Source organism: Pectinophora gossypiella, chromosome 2 (assembly GCF_024362695.1).
Source record: "Pectinophora gossypiella chromosome 2, ilPecGoss1.1, whole genome shotgun sequence".
Taxonomy (NCBI): domain Eukaryota; kingdom Metazoa; phylum Arthropoda; class Insecta; order Lepidoptera; family Gelechiidae; genus Pectinophora; species Pectinophora gossypiella.
In genome coordinates, this window is record NC_065405.1 from 3,187,632 (window position 1) to 3,203,365 (window position 15,734).

The following is a 15,734-nucleotide window of genomic DNA, read 5'->3' on the forward strand; positions in this document are numbered from 1 at the left end:
TTGGGGTCTGGGAGCCGAGTGAAGCGGTTTAATGCAGTTCTTCTTTCGTGGCAGTGCTTTCTCGGGTTTGGCGTAAGTTGTACAGTGCAGCACGAACGATCGATAGGCTTTGTGCGGGGTTGTGCCGGCGGGGGGAGGGGGACGGGAATGGTTCCCGAAAACCGCCAACAGATGCCGGGATGAGGGGAGGCTTTTGGGGAGCGGTTTTAGCCTGTTTGGAGGCTACAAGTTTCGCAGCGGTCTGTGCAGATGTCGTTTGCGATCTCATTTGTAAATATTTACAAATTAAAAGTTAGTAAGTTTTTGATGAGAGTGGAAGAGCGAAAGTTATCTGTCAGGATCGTAGTAAGTGGAATTGTATGGTCTCTGCCTACCCCAAAGGGAAATAGGCGTGATCTTATGTACGTATGTATTTATGTACATAAGTTTCAATCTCATTATCATTTCGAAACCTCGAAACTCGTATATATTTCACGAATTTTTAATTGTCGTATTAAATAAATGCACACACGAATATTACTCTGGTTGCCGGTTGTGGCATTGATAACTTGTGGCTCTACCAGCCCCAATATGAATACGGGCCATAAAAATATTATAAACATTACCTCGTTCGCGACATTCGCTCGTATTAGACATTTATTTTGCACCTAATGGATTCTAGAATCCACCAAGCGTAAACTATCTCGTTATTACCGAGGTGCCCTCTCGAAACAGAACTGGATATTTCCCGTTATACCAACCCTGTTAGGTCAGCTGTACCCAGACACAATAAATAATAATACTCATTACCCCACACCACGAACTCCCAGGATTTGCAATATTCGCCCCTACTGCACCCTACTTGAACGCGGTCCAAATTTTGATATTGTTTCATATATAATTTAATGGATTTTGAACAAGTATTACCAGTCTTGATAAACCTAATTTAGAAACAGGTAAGTTTAATTAAAGTTTTATTAAAATTACAATATACATGTCGGAAAGTAAGTAGAACGGAACGTAAGCTTAATAGAAAGAAAGAGAGAATACTATGGAAAAATAATGAATGGGGGTTTTGTTGTTTATGGTATGGGCTTTTTGGCGGGAAACGGGAACGGGACAGTTGCTTTCTTCATTGAATAATCTAAATAATTAATACGAAGTGGTGTTTTGTGGTTAATGATCGCATTAAGTTAGTCGGAAGACATTCGCGAGTGTTATTATATCGGAGTATTCAATAACAAAGTGTATCTGCCTATTTTCGCTTCGTGCCAAGAAGCCGCTTCATAACTCGAAAGTTTATGCGGACTTTTGAGTTAATTCGTTTGGGGTTCGGAGTAGGAGTCTACTCCGAGGGTGGGGGCTTAGGTTTCATCATCATCACCTTTCATCATTTAATTAATCATCAAGAAAAAGAATACGTAAGACATGGCTGTATGGGCATAGTTCCCTTTGCCTTACCCTTCGGGGAAAACCAAAACAAAAAAAAAATGTCTATGCGTGGATTATTCGATTGGGGACGAACGGTGTCAACGTGTATTTGTGAAAAAATAAAGAGAAAATAAATGCTAAAAGAAGTGAAGAACAATTAAATATCCCTTTTCATTCTATATCCTACATACATATATGTTAGAGACTTGGTATCAAAAGTGGCTGGAAGTTGTCTCTTCAGTTGTGGCTCTGCACAGCCCATTAGGGATAACAGGCTTGAGTTTATGTATGTATACGGTAAAATTGTAGTCAAAATTTGAAGGTGTATATATGTATTTCGTAGCATGTAAGATCTGGATTCGAACCCGGTGGGGACATATCACAAAAAATACTTTGTGATCCCTAGTTTGGTTAGGACATTACAGGTTGATCATCTGATTGTCCGAAAGTAAGATGATCCGTGCTTCGGAAGGCACGTTAGGCAGTTGGTCCCGGTTACTACTTACTGATGTAAGTATGTAGTTGTTACATGAGCCATGTCAGGGGCCTTTGTCGGCTCAATAATAAACCTGACACCAGGTTTGATGAGGTTGGTATTCCACTTCACAACCCACACGATAAGAAGAAGAAGCATGTAAGACCACACGGCGATACGGCTCACTACCACGTTGGTCTAACAGAAAGCTCGGTGAGGCGTGGGTGCTTAGTTCATCTTGCGAAGTATGTACCTCTAACCCCATTCGGATATAGTCGTGAGCTTAAATTGTGTTATGTATATTCACTCAAAAACACACACACACACACACACACACACACACACACACACACACACACACACACACACACACATATGCACACACACGCACACATATGCACACACACGCACACACACACGCACACACACACATGCACACACACACATGCACACACACACATGCACACACACACACGCGCGCGCACGCGCGAACAGACACACACACACACACACGTGCGCACACATATACACGCACACACTCTGTTTGTTTAAATATAACCTTACTTTTTTATGATTTTTGTAATTGTTACAGTTAGATTATAATATTACTGTTTCCACAAATATGTACGACGGGACCCTGCCTTCCAAGTCACAAGTTTTCCACTTAGTTTGGAAGTCAGTGGACCATGCTTTGTACCATGTTCCAGTTAAAAATAAGCTCAATGTACTAAACATTGTTACTGTAACTGTTGACAATAAACTATATTATTATTATGTATGGCGTTAATATGGTAGTGCTGTTGCTAATGTCTAGGATAATCCGGAACAATTTGGTAGAACAATTGGGGTTCAGGAGGGACTCCGGGAACTTGTGCATGTCGTAAACGGCGCTTTGGGAACGGAAAGTTACGCGCTGGAGTACTGAATACGTGTTAATATACTAGTATGCTTTTCAGAAATCAGAATCATTTATTCAACGTAATTATCATGGATAAACTTGTTGAAGGTCAATGTAACATTTTTGAATTTGCGTCATTTCGCAAGGTGTTATGGCTGAGGAGAAGAAATGACAAGAAACTGCAACAGCAACACATCTTTTAAAAACCAATGAGGGACAAGACAAGTTACATTACAAGTTATTTAAGAACTAGAGGAACACATCTAATACATATTAGTAGTTCTCGCCGTCTCTCATTGTTACCTGGGCTAACCCTAAACCGATAGTGTGATGATTTACATTTCAGATGTTGATTAGCCTCCTAATGTATAAAAATGCAAAGTCTCTGTATCCGACTAGTGGATATTATGTTAATAATAACAAACCTTTTTATTGCACAGAAGGAACATAAAGTAAATACGAGTACAACAGAATCAATATACTTATGAAAATAAACACAAAAGGCGGCAAAAGGCTGCAAAAGGCGGTTACTGTAACGCGATAACTACCGGAAAAGTTTTATAAATAATAAATAAGAATTAATAATTAAAATTTGGATAAAACATAGTTATTGATTCGGTAATATCTGTTATAGACGATATAAACATCTTTATTGCGAAGTGATGCACCTTTTTTATGGCTGCAGCCTTATATCAAATATAGCAATCTCTTCCAAGCAACCTTTAGGTATAGGAATTGTTGTTTTTCCATTTGTGCCTGTAACTAGTTGTAATGGCCGTGTTTTTACAATAAGTTAGAACAAAATTATTTTTTTGCACTTTTTTTGAACCGCTTATGTACTAAAACCTTATTATTAGCGCATTTTTTTTGTTCTTTTTTCGTTAGTATTTGAAGCCGTAATAGGCCGTAAAGCAGTAGGGTATTTGACTGAGACAAAGATAAATTATAAAATAATAATTTAGAAATTTAACTAATTTAGAAATAGAAGCCAGTCTATAATGATCAAAATGAATCTAATTTTACTTTTCGACTTATTTTTAATTTTATTTATGAATTAAGTAACAATTAGTACGACGTTTGACCGCTTTTGTTTATGACGTCACAGGATAGTATTTCTATAAAAACTCCAAAGAAAACTTTCGTTTTGACGTTTCGTAAAAAGTATCTAGGTTGTTAAGTAGCCTGTGAAAAAATCACTTTGTGATCCCTAGTTTGGTTAGGACATTACAGGCTGATCACCTGATTGTCCGAAAGTAAGATTATCCGTGCTTCGGAAGGCACGTTAAGCTGTTGGTCTCGGTTACTACTTTCTGATGTAAGTAAGAAGTCGCTAAATGAGCCATGTCAGGGGCCTTTGGCGTCACCAAAATTTTGATACCAGGGTTGATCAGGTTGGTAATCCACCTCACACCCCACACGATAGAAGATTAGCCTGTTGTATGTATGATTATAATTGTGTGAACTGCAGAAATAAATGACACACGTGAGGTCAAAGCCACTCGCCGTAGCGGGAATCGCCGTCCGGAGAGTCTCTGTCAATAGCTGTCAATGCCATAATTCCCATGAACGTGTTAATATTGTTTATAGTAATAATAATGGGGCTTAGAATTAGTTTACCTACGTTCGTTTCGCTATTCTAATATCAATAGTAGGTAGTAATATAAAGCAGCAACTCTGACACTTGGGAATATTTGAATATACCACGTATATTCTCGTGAACAATCGGGTCACGCGAAGTATTCAGAGTGCATGTTCGTAAATATTGTAAACTGCACTCTGGGATGCAGTCACTTACTGAAAGTTATATGAAGTTGCAATTTTTACTATCGCCCTGAAATACAAAAGTACACAAAAAGTTACTTGGTAAGTACAAGTTAAGGAAAAAAGAACTAGTACCAAATTACAAAAGTAACATAGTAAATACTTACTATGTTTTTTATGTACATACTGGCCCCGATTCCTGCAGACACCTCCTAATTTTACTTTAAGTTATACCTATCATTTTCTTACCCGCCGAAAAGGGAAGGGACGGATTATTGACAGCTCTTAATTTTAGGAAGAAAGAGTAAATGAATGAATAACCCGGGCGAATCAAAAAAGTATCTCGCTGGTTTGCAAACCGTTTGACGTGTGCTGTCAACATAATTCTGTCGGGTTATTGGCCAATGTAAAATTTTTAGACGGTTGTTTTAGATTTGTGCTTAAAATTGACGTGTGTTCCATAAATTTTATGCTTGTCGATTACCCGTCCCTTTCCTTTTCGGCGGATAAGAAAATGACATATATAACTTAAAATAAAATTAAATGGTGTTTACAGGAATTAGCACCACTGGTGGCAGTATCTGTATTATCGCGTGTAATTTTAGGATTGGGACACAATCGGGCGGGTGGCAAAGTAGTCTACAAACTATTTGTTGTTAAATCCGGCGAGCGACCAGTGTAATGAGAAATATTATTTATTGTTCAAAGCACGCAGGGTTGATGATTACGGATTTCAGGTACATTTTGGATATTTTTATTTAAGTATTATTTAAAATTGTAAAAGTCTTTGGAGTAATAATTTAGGTACTTATCCATGAAAGGAGAATATATCGGACCATTCAAGTCGTATTCCATCGATTCCAACGACGAATAAATGAGCTATGTTATGAGGTAAGTTTTCTTCACTCTCAATGTTGAAAGGTAATTACTAAAAACTATTAATGTTGTAGGTACAATCAAAGAGCAAAAGTTCAGTCACTGAGCCCAGCGAATTATTTGTAAACAGTGGTGAAATTATGAACCATTAGTTGACATAATTATAAAATTTATGTTTTTGTAGGTGTTTGCCAGTTAATTTATTACTTTGCAAAAACTGATTGGACTTTTACACCTTATCTTATATTGATAATATTGAAATCACTCGGGTGATTGAATACTGGAAACCTTTTCAATATTATTTTAATAAATTTCAATTACATCAATTAATCGTATAATTGTATCTAGACAGGAAAACACTAGAAACAAGTATTTATAAACTTGATAGACTAGACATTTTTTCTTTTGCATGTAGATACGATAAGGTGCAAAAATCCAAAAACAAACAAAAGAAAAAAATGTGTAATTTTAAGTACCTTTCTATGCGTTTTATTGTGGATTTTTCAGGGATAATTCCTCCCTGGACTATGACAAACTGTTGGAATTTAGTCATAAAATATCCCAAAATTTTAGAGATAGCGCATACTATGGCAACCCTGGGCCGTTTTACGCGGGTTTATTACAGTGTTGCCGTGCGTACGCGGCTTTAATGTACCTTTTACGTGTTTTATTGGGGTCAGCCCTTAAATACTTCTGTAAACTGCCCGTTATTAAAATAAGGCCTTATTCCTAATGTTTCCTGGCTAAAATGTTACTTTAACGAAACTGCAGCGCACGCAAGACATAAAATACATTTGGAAGTTTAATGGTTGTTGCTTATTGTCCGCTTTTGGCTAAGAGCTTTTCTGCAATGTGGTTTTTGCGTTTTCATGTCCCATATAATAGGTATGTACTATGTGGTCGCTATAAACGTGTCTGTTGATTACACTTGATATCAACTCAGAATCATGGTCTGGAATCTGAATCATTCCTCAAAGTTTTCGTTACGTTGTAACTAACACCATGTGCCTATATCGTCACTTTATAGTGAAAACTCACGTCTTAGGGTGGTATTATTAAACTAATCTCAGCTGAGACTGCCCTCAAGATCATGCTCAAGTCTTTGTTTTTTATATAAGAACTGTCACATTGACACGATCTTGAGGGCAGTCTCGAAGCTGAGATTAGTTTATTAATCTTTCGAACGCCGGAACGCGGATCTCGACCAGACACAATGTAAAATCTATTGTGTCTGGTATCTCGGCATAAGAGAGGTTAATACCACCCTAAATCGATCAATCTCGCAATAAACAAGCTACTTTCAATCCAGGTCAAATTAATGTGGTCTTAATTTTCCACTATGTGGTCAAATCAATTGAAAGAAATAGAGGTGTTAGTTAAGAAAGTTACATCAGAATGTGTGTTTGTGGAAGATGACGGGCTACAGGGGGAACACAAAGTAAAATAGAAAATAGTCAACGAACTATGATACTATGATTATGGTACGTTACCGATACTCCTTGCAGGGTAGGCAGGACACTAGTACTAGTCTTCAGGCACCGGAGAACTTAGGGAGGTCACACAAGGTGGGGAGTAGGCAGAACTCGTATTGTGGTTATTTATAAAACTAATAATTGCGATGCACCCACTAAACAAATACCGTTGCCAACAATGTGAAACAATGTGCTTATTATAAGATTAATGACTACCTAAAGGTTAAAAATTAAACAACTTGTAATGTGGTATACATTGATTGACTCATTGATTTAAAAGGTGTGTTACTGTTGCACTTTCTTGTCATTTCTTTTTCTCAACCATCAACACCACCTTGCTAAATAACGTAAATTCAAAAATGTTACATTGACCTTCAACAAGTTTATCCATGATAATTACGTTGAATAAATAATTTCGATTTCTAATTTCTGAATGTATCAAAGAACATACAAGGTGGGAAGCAAGCAGAGCTCGTATTGTGGTTATTTATAAAACTAATAATTGCGATGCACCCACTAAACGAATACCGTTGCTAACAATGTGATTTTTCAAAAACGCGTTTACTTGCTTTCACTATAAGGCAGCGATAATATACTTGTATTTTATTTATGTGTAAAAACATTTCATGCGATCCCAAATAACGTTAGAATCTCTGTATTAATATTCATAGAGTTAAAGGGTAATCAATAATGTCAGTTCTCCGAAATTTGATTTATATTTGCTTTGAAAATAAGTTTGCTTTGAAAGTTATAATTGACTTTTCCACGTGCAGACTTAAGCTATTAATTTCGAAACGGGAAAGTGTAACGTTATAATCTATTTGTATCATTTAACCTGTGCCTCGAAGCCAAAAATATAAGAATAAAATAAAGAAAATACTTCTGGTATTATACAGGGTGTTAGTGACATCGTAACGAATACTCAGAGGGATGATTCAGATCACGATTCTGAGTTAATATCAAGTGGAATTTTTCGTCGCAAAATTCGTGATTTTTTTACTTTTTTAAAATTATATTCAATTCTATACTTTTTCAATGGAAAATTCCATTTGATATTAAGTCAGAATTATCAGCTGAATCATCCCCCTCAGTACTCGTTACGATGTCACTTACACCCCGTACAAGTACATACAGTAGATATTGGTGGTTAGTACAAGTAGGTATTGGTATCGGTTTGGTTTTTTAAAAATATTTTCCGTTTCATACTTTTGCGACGGAAAATTTCACTTGATATCAACTCAGAATCGTAGTTTGAATCATCCGTCAAAGTTTTCGTTACGATGTCACTAGCACCCTGTATATACAGTAATAGTAATCCGTGATAACTCTGTCCGGAAAACGCGTTACTTGCATCGTAGTGTTACGGGTTCGAAACCCGGTTCAGGCTCGAATCCGTATTAATGTATACCTAGACCCTATTTGCTATTTGACTAAATAAAGAATATTTTCTTTCTTTTTTGTAGTTTTTATAGCGTGTTTTTTCACTTCTGAGTTGCCTAGCAGTTCTATAGGTATATAATAATATCATATAATGTAATATATGTATTATGCGATTTTGTCTGAAATTATTGGCACACAGATCCTTGTAAGTGAACATAAATAGACTCTATTGTAGGTACCTATATTCCTAAATAATAATGTAATAAATCTTTGACATCAACAACAGTAGTACCCAACTTTTTACGAATACGAAACCTGCATAAAATAAAACCATTTCGCAGCGTATGCTCTGTTTTATCTCTCTCTAACTCATGTGATTTTACGTACCCTATCCCTTTTCCTGTTAGATATTCGATCGCAAAATGGCTTCAATACGAAGTATGAATGCTAATGAACTGTGTTCCAATACAATGTTTCCGATAAACTTTGCTTATAGGGTTTAGTATAATAAAGTACTTAATATTGGGAAAGTGTATATAAAAGTTATCGGTATGTATTTTATATGTAAATGTAATGTATTGGTATTATTCGCGAGAAGTGCTTATTGTCTTTGTGCTTGTGTTGCGTCATAATTATCGAGATTAAAGTAGACATGTGTCGCTATACGCATTCGTACAACGCTATTACATTGAACGGCGTATCGCGCGGTTAATTCAAACATAACGGCCATGTATAAGAGCGTTCACGTCGAAGCGTTGTCTTTATCGCGCTTGTTTGATAGTCACGCCGCGCTATTTCTTATGGGCTTTATACAAATATTAAAAAAGATCAAACACTACTACACTAACTTTGATTCAACAAAATACAACAAAATTTCAAATTTGAATTTAGAACATTAAAAACTTTATAAAATACCCGCTGTAAAATGATCTTTACGGAACAAACTAGCAAGCTGTTTCGATTTTTTTATCTTTATTGCGTACAACATAAGATATATATAAACATATCTGCACCACAAACATATTGTATTTGTCGTTCTTATCTACAAGTATATATGTATGTCTCAGGTAAACAAAATAACTGTGTTGTGGGTGTACAGTCCGTGTTGTTTTATTAAGAAACATCCCTCCAAAGATGCTTTCACCTTTTCACCTTTTACCGCGCCTTCTATTGTGGAAATTAAAACTGATGACCCCTGAGCACCCTTTAAAAGCTGTTAACAACAAAGGACGGCGCTGTCAAAAGCGGGGATTCCCACTGACTGATAAGTGCCCCTTCACAATGGCTGACACAGCACGGGGTGTTTTGTATACAGATCGTTAACAATCAAGGGTTGAAATTCGTCTGCTGTTGTCGTATTGGTATTTTATTTTCTGAACTGAAATAGGATATATGAAATATCACGGATATCATGGGTACCTTTTCTCGTGTGGGTTGTGAAGTCAGTCACCGACTTACTTAACCCTGGTGTCAGGGTTATCATTGAGCAGCCAAGGGCTGCCATGGCATATTTAGTACCCACACCCCACCGAGCTTTCTGTTATACCAAAGTATTCATTAAAAAAGAAATAAAAGGAAGGAAGGATTTAAGAGTGAAGGCGCTTTTCCTGCAGGCATAACTTGGAAGTGTTTTTCTTATTCTCCTTATATGTATTATTATATTGTATAGGCTATTTGTATGTATGTATTTGTATGTGTGTGTATGTATGTAAGTATGTATGTATATTATTTATTATTACTATTTTCTTACTTTTTCTTGTTCAATATAAAAATTAGCACATAACGTTCGTGTCATTATATTTTTATTGCACCAGCCCGTGCTCCAATGCATTAACTTCTTTCACCCTAAGGTTGCCTGGCAGAAATTGCTATTTAGCAATAAGGCCGCCTATTGTACTTATGTTTTTATTCGTATGTTTATGTCCTTTGTATATGTCGTTGTGCAATAAAGTATTATTGATTGATTGAGAAAATTTAAATCGAAAAATTTTCTGGCTCGGACAGGACTTGAATCCGCAGCTCTTGTCAGACCGGAACGAGCGTGTTAATCATCACACCACCGGGTCCTCCTCTTGTCCGTGTATCGTCATCAAGCCAACGCAGGTTGTTGAGAGTGCATACATATGAAATGATTATTGAGAAAGCAAAAACATTATGTCCAAATTTTTATATTGAACAAAACTGACAGACATTTAAAAAAAAACAATGGAACATGCTGAAATTGACAAGTATATATAAAAAAAAAACTTAAGACGACCTAGGAGGCCGTCGTGAACACCGGCTTTGGCTTGATGACGAAACTATGGACCAAAAAGTGATTTTTGCAATATGCGATATGATAATCCCCATCGGAATTCAAACTTGGGACTTCCACGTTAAGACACCAACGCTCTCTTCACTCTTATTTATTTAAGCAGTTTTAAAAACTTCGACACAATGAATACTTATGGTATAACAGAAAGCTAGGTGGGTTGTGGGCCACCATGTGACATGCAACAAATAAATAAATAAATAAAATACATACTTAGTTCATCTTTTCATGGATTTACCTCTGACTACACCATTTGGGGTATAGTCGCGAGCTTATGTTACAGACTATTTATACAATATAGACACTGAACTTTTTTTTGACGTGACTTATTGTAGATTCGCCGCAGATGGCATTAACTACTTGGCCGGACAAATGGGGAGCGCTGAAGGCTCTCACCCGGTACAACGTTTAAGACAACAGGCCTGAGGGTGCTCAGTTGGGCGCGAACCTCGGCTCATGGCGTCGTCTGACAGGAAAAATATTTGAAAAAATTAATCGACTCTAGTGGGTTGATAGTGATAAGCGCTGATTGAGGTAAAAGTAATCAAGTAACCATAAGTTTATTACCCAGGCACTGTGCTTTAAAAGATTTGATGCATTTCTTGTATCTTACATCGTATGATCTAAACTCGAGTTTCGAACATGACATAACTTCCGCTGACTTCCAACTCCCAAGACACTGGACCCAAATACAGCTTCACTAATTAATACAAGTGCTCACTCTGGTTTGGTCTAAGTTCTAATTGCCCCTGGTCTGGACGACTGAGCTTTCCACCAGCTTAATTGGTTCAGCAATTTATAAGCTCGGTGCGAATCACGGAAACCACTAAGAAAAAGGAAAAAAAGAAATTGAAGATGTTTTTCTTTTCCGATGTAGAAATGTTGTGGTTGTTATGTTCGTGTCCGGTAGAAGAGGGGTTTGTGCCCTGATGGGATGTGTAAATACTACATACATACCTACATACTCACGCCTATTTCCCACCGGGGTAAGCAGATACTATGGAATTATTTTTGCTTCGATCCTGACACTTCTCTTGCTTCCCCACATTTATCAATCGTTTCATATATATGCACGTCGGTTCAAAGTAGATCGTACTGAACCTTTTGTAAGGACATCTCCAATTTGATCAATGTACGTCCTTCTAGTTCATCCTTTGCCAGCCCTACCATCAACCTTCGCTTAATATACTGCTTTCGTAATCCTATTTACCCTTCATCTGCTTTACGTTTCCAAACCAACTTAACATTCTCTTCTCAATCTTAAAATAAATACTACTTTTTTTATTAATAATAACACAAATTACGCCCAAAATTCTTATTTCTGTGGACAGACGATCTAGAAAGGCCACATTGAAGCAACGACGTTGAATTTACGCATATAAAAGTCAGTGCGCAATGTCGACAATAAATATCAAATAGCAATACTTCTTATTTGTTAAAATTTTTAGTTATTATGGAATTAGTCACTATTACAGAACAGGCAACAGCCTCCGTGGTCTAGTGGTTAGAGCGTTAGGCTCACGATCTGGAGGTCCGGGTTCGATTCCCGATGGGGACATTGTCGAAATCACTTTGTGAGACTGTCCTTTGTTTGGTAAGGACTTTTCAGGCTTGAATCACCTGATTGTCCGAAAAAGTAAGATGATTCCGTGCTTCGGAGGGCACGTTAAGCCGTTGGTCCCGGCTGTTAGCCGTAAAAACACCTCCACCAAGCAGTGGGACGTATATAGGCAGTTTATATACAGAACAGGCGGGCGATTTCTGTTTTGTACAAAAACCCACGCGAGTGAAGTCACGTAAGTAATTTGTCAATGCAATGGCATGATTCAAAATACTTATACGAAAGCGAAAGTGGCGTCACGGGACCATAGTATGCGGAATTCCGACGTCTCGGTTTACCCCAACGGGAAATAGACGTGATTTTAAGTAGGTACCTATGTATACACTTTGGATTCTACAAAACGGTGTATTGATATAACCGGTACATACATACATACATAAACTCACGCCTATTTCCCACCGCCTATTTCTACTCTGAACCGGCGTGCGTGTATGAAGCGATTGATGAATGTGGAGGAAGCAAGAGAAGTGTGTCAGGATCGAAGCAAATGGAATTCTATAGTCTCTGCTTACCCCGGTGGTATAACCGGTACAAATGCCTAATTGGTATTAGTTTAGAAAACTTATGGTATTTGCCCTAAGCCTACAAAATATAGCCCGTAATTGCTTTTGCCCCTTTATTCCACCAAATCGGACCCAAAATAAACGTTAACTTTAATTAAACTATTTTACCGTAAGTGGATTTTCAACTGTAAAGCCATAATTGTATTAAAAAGTAATTTTGACTGTTGGTGAAATAACATTATGGGGATTAATTCGGGAATGAATTATGCAATAAATGTGCTCAGCGAAATTTTACCATTTGCTTTGTTGTGGGATATTTGAATAGATACTTGTTTGATTTTAGTACATAATGTATTGTAGATGTTTTTTTGTTTAATAGCACTTATTACTCATGTTTTCCTATATCACAGAATGTATATACAGGATGTTAGTGACATCGTAACGAAAACTTTGGGGGATGATTCAGACCATGATTCTGTATAGAATTGGGTCGTGTACTAGGTTCAAAATAAATTATGAACTTCTGATTACTAAATAAAGACAGACCTAAAACTAACGAAAAATATTTTCTTTTTACTATTTAACTTATTTATGAATTTTAATCGAGAAAAACGTAATAATAAGTCCGACTATTTATCACGTTTTTCTATGACGTCACAGTGTGCTTTTTCATACAAATTCCACAGTAATTTCGTGTTTTGACGTTTAGTAAAAAGTAACTGATTTGACTAGTTGGAAACTAGCCTATTGAAAATAATTAAAAATACACAAAAATACATGAATTGTGCGACGGAAAATTCCACTTGAAATTAACATAGAATCATGAGCTGAATCATCTCCCTCAGTATTCGTTACGATGTCAAAACTATCCTGTATGTATTAATACAGCTAGTATTTACATACTAGCTATATTTACAGGAAAGCTACGTAAGTACCAACAAAGCCTCGATTTCTTTAAATTAATTCAATCCGGGTAAACATTTAAACCACAAGTTTGTACCTCGATTAAAACTAGCTTGTCTATTGCGACGATTTTTTGACAAAAATCACACAATTTTTTTTCAAAAAAACGTTTTTGTGGTTTTTACTGCAATCTGTATAATACCTAGTAAGTAAGAAAGAAAACCCCCTATTCCCAGTAGTCTTACCAGTTGAACTACTGGGAATTTTCTTCCCAAAACATTTATTTTAGACGCAAGTAGGTATACCTATACCAGTGGGAATGAAAATAATAACTGTCACAGACAAGCGCCATCTAGTGCGTATTTTAGGAACCAAATATTTTGCTTCATGCGTTCGTTTTTATGTCAATGTCAAAGAAATTTGGCAATTTAAAGTATTAACAAGAAAACCTAACAGATGTCGCTATTAACCAACGCCAATAAATTAAAGAATACGAAGATGCAGTGACGATGAAACACGGCCCTTTATTTTCCGCTCCCGATTAATATTACAACAACCAATTTCCACCATTTCTCAATATCTATTTCTTCAATAATTAAAATTATTATCTCTAAAAGGGGACATCAGGGAGGGTTAAAAGGGCCACATCAAAACAATTCATCTTTAAAAGCAATATTGTAATTTGACATTTGTTCATATAAAATAAAACAAGTAAATAAAATAAAGTGTGTAGTGTGTGTGTGTGTAGTGTAAGTGTAAATAAAATTATGTAAATGCAAATAAATTTAATGTCAAAAATTAACATTGCTTTTTAGATTAATTGCTTCGATGTGGCCTTTTTAACCTCCAGCTAAGCAAACGTTGTGACATTCGAATAGCTGCAAGTTACCTAAATAAAATAAATGTTTCGGTAATGGCTTTACTTCGTTCCTTACTTACGTCACCTGGACGTGCCACGTGATTCCAGAAACCAAACGTGCAAAAGTAAATACTTGACCCAAGTTTTTCAATTTATCCGGGCCCTAGCAAATTAATTTACCCCAAATATCTGTAGCGCAACTTAGTAATAGCGTCAGATACTTGGTATTCCGGGGATGTACAAGTTCGGAAACGAATTAACGTCCATCCCTAATCTTGAAGTCGATTCGTTCCCACACGCAACCCGAAGCTAAAGTAGGGACGTTGTTTTCATCACAGGCAAAACAAATCTACTATGCGACCGGTGTTTGTAGAAACCCCAAAAGTTAAGCCGAGAAGCTGGAGACGGGAAACTTATTTTAATTTGTACACAATTTTCTGTACATATTTACTTTGAAATTTCGTTAAAGACACTATAAGACCCTCATTACAAGACTGTAACGCGAAAATGGAAATGGTTTCATTTTCATGCTGCCTTTTGCGTTCTTCTTGCTTCTCAATCGGTGAGCGCTGGTTCGAAACCTGCCACCAGATGAGTTATTAATTTATCTTAAGTGCAGTTTTCACTAACACAGTTGGCTCGACCATTATATCCGGCGATACGGCTCACAACCTATCACGTTGGTGTAATAGAAAGCTCGGTGACGTGAGGGTACTTAGTTCGTCTTGCGATGGATTTACCTCTGACTACCCCAATTGGGATATAGAGGTAGTCGCGACCTCATGTCATATATTTGCCGTGAATAAAGTAGCTTTAAATTATGGAATGACAATGTAACGACTAATTTTTTTTTCTTTTATTTAGGGGCTTTTAACAAAGTTTGTTATGCCAGCTCTATCGATCAAGACTATCTAGTCATGACCTCATCCACAACAGCCTAAGATGTTAAGCTGTTGTGTAAAATTCTCCACTCGTAGGCTCTGATACAACGGTTATATCTATGAGTTCGATTTAAAATGTCAGTTATTACATTAGGACCTGTTATATGTTTAAAGTGTCACCTCTAAGTTTAATCTCATAAGTACGTCTAAATTGTACTCAAAAAGTCGCACCAACCTCTTTGTACCGGCCTTTAAATATGCGATGAATTTTCAAGTAGGCGCAAAAAGCAACTGTTTAAAATGTACAAAGTTTAATGGAAATCCTGGGAGCTCAGGGAATATTAAGGGGATAATGCGTGTGACGAGCGTCTTGGAAGTAGACAT

General features: G+C 36.7%; 1 protein-coding gene across 1 annotated transcript in view; it reads right to left on the bottom strand.

The window, feature by feature from the left end:
- LOC126372404 (syndecan) overlaps window positions 1-15,734 on the bottom strand; it is a 340,619-nt gene that overhangs the window by 10,951 nt on the left and 313,934 nt on the right. The gene's annotated exons all lie outside the window — the stretch shown is intronic.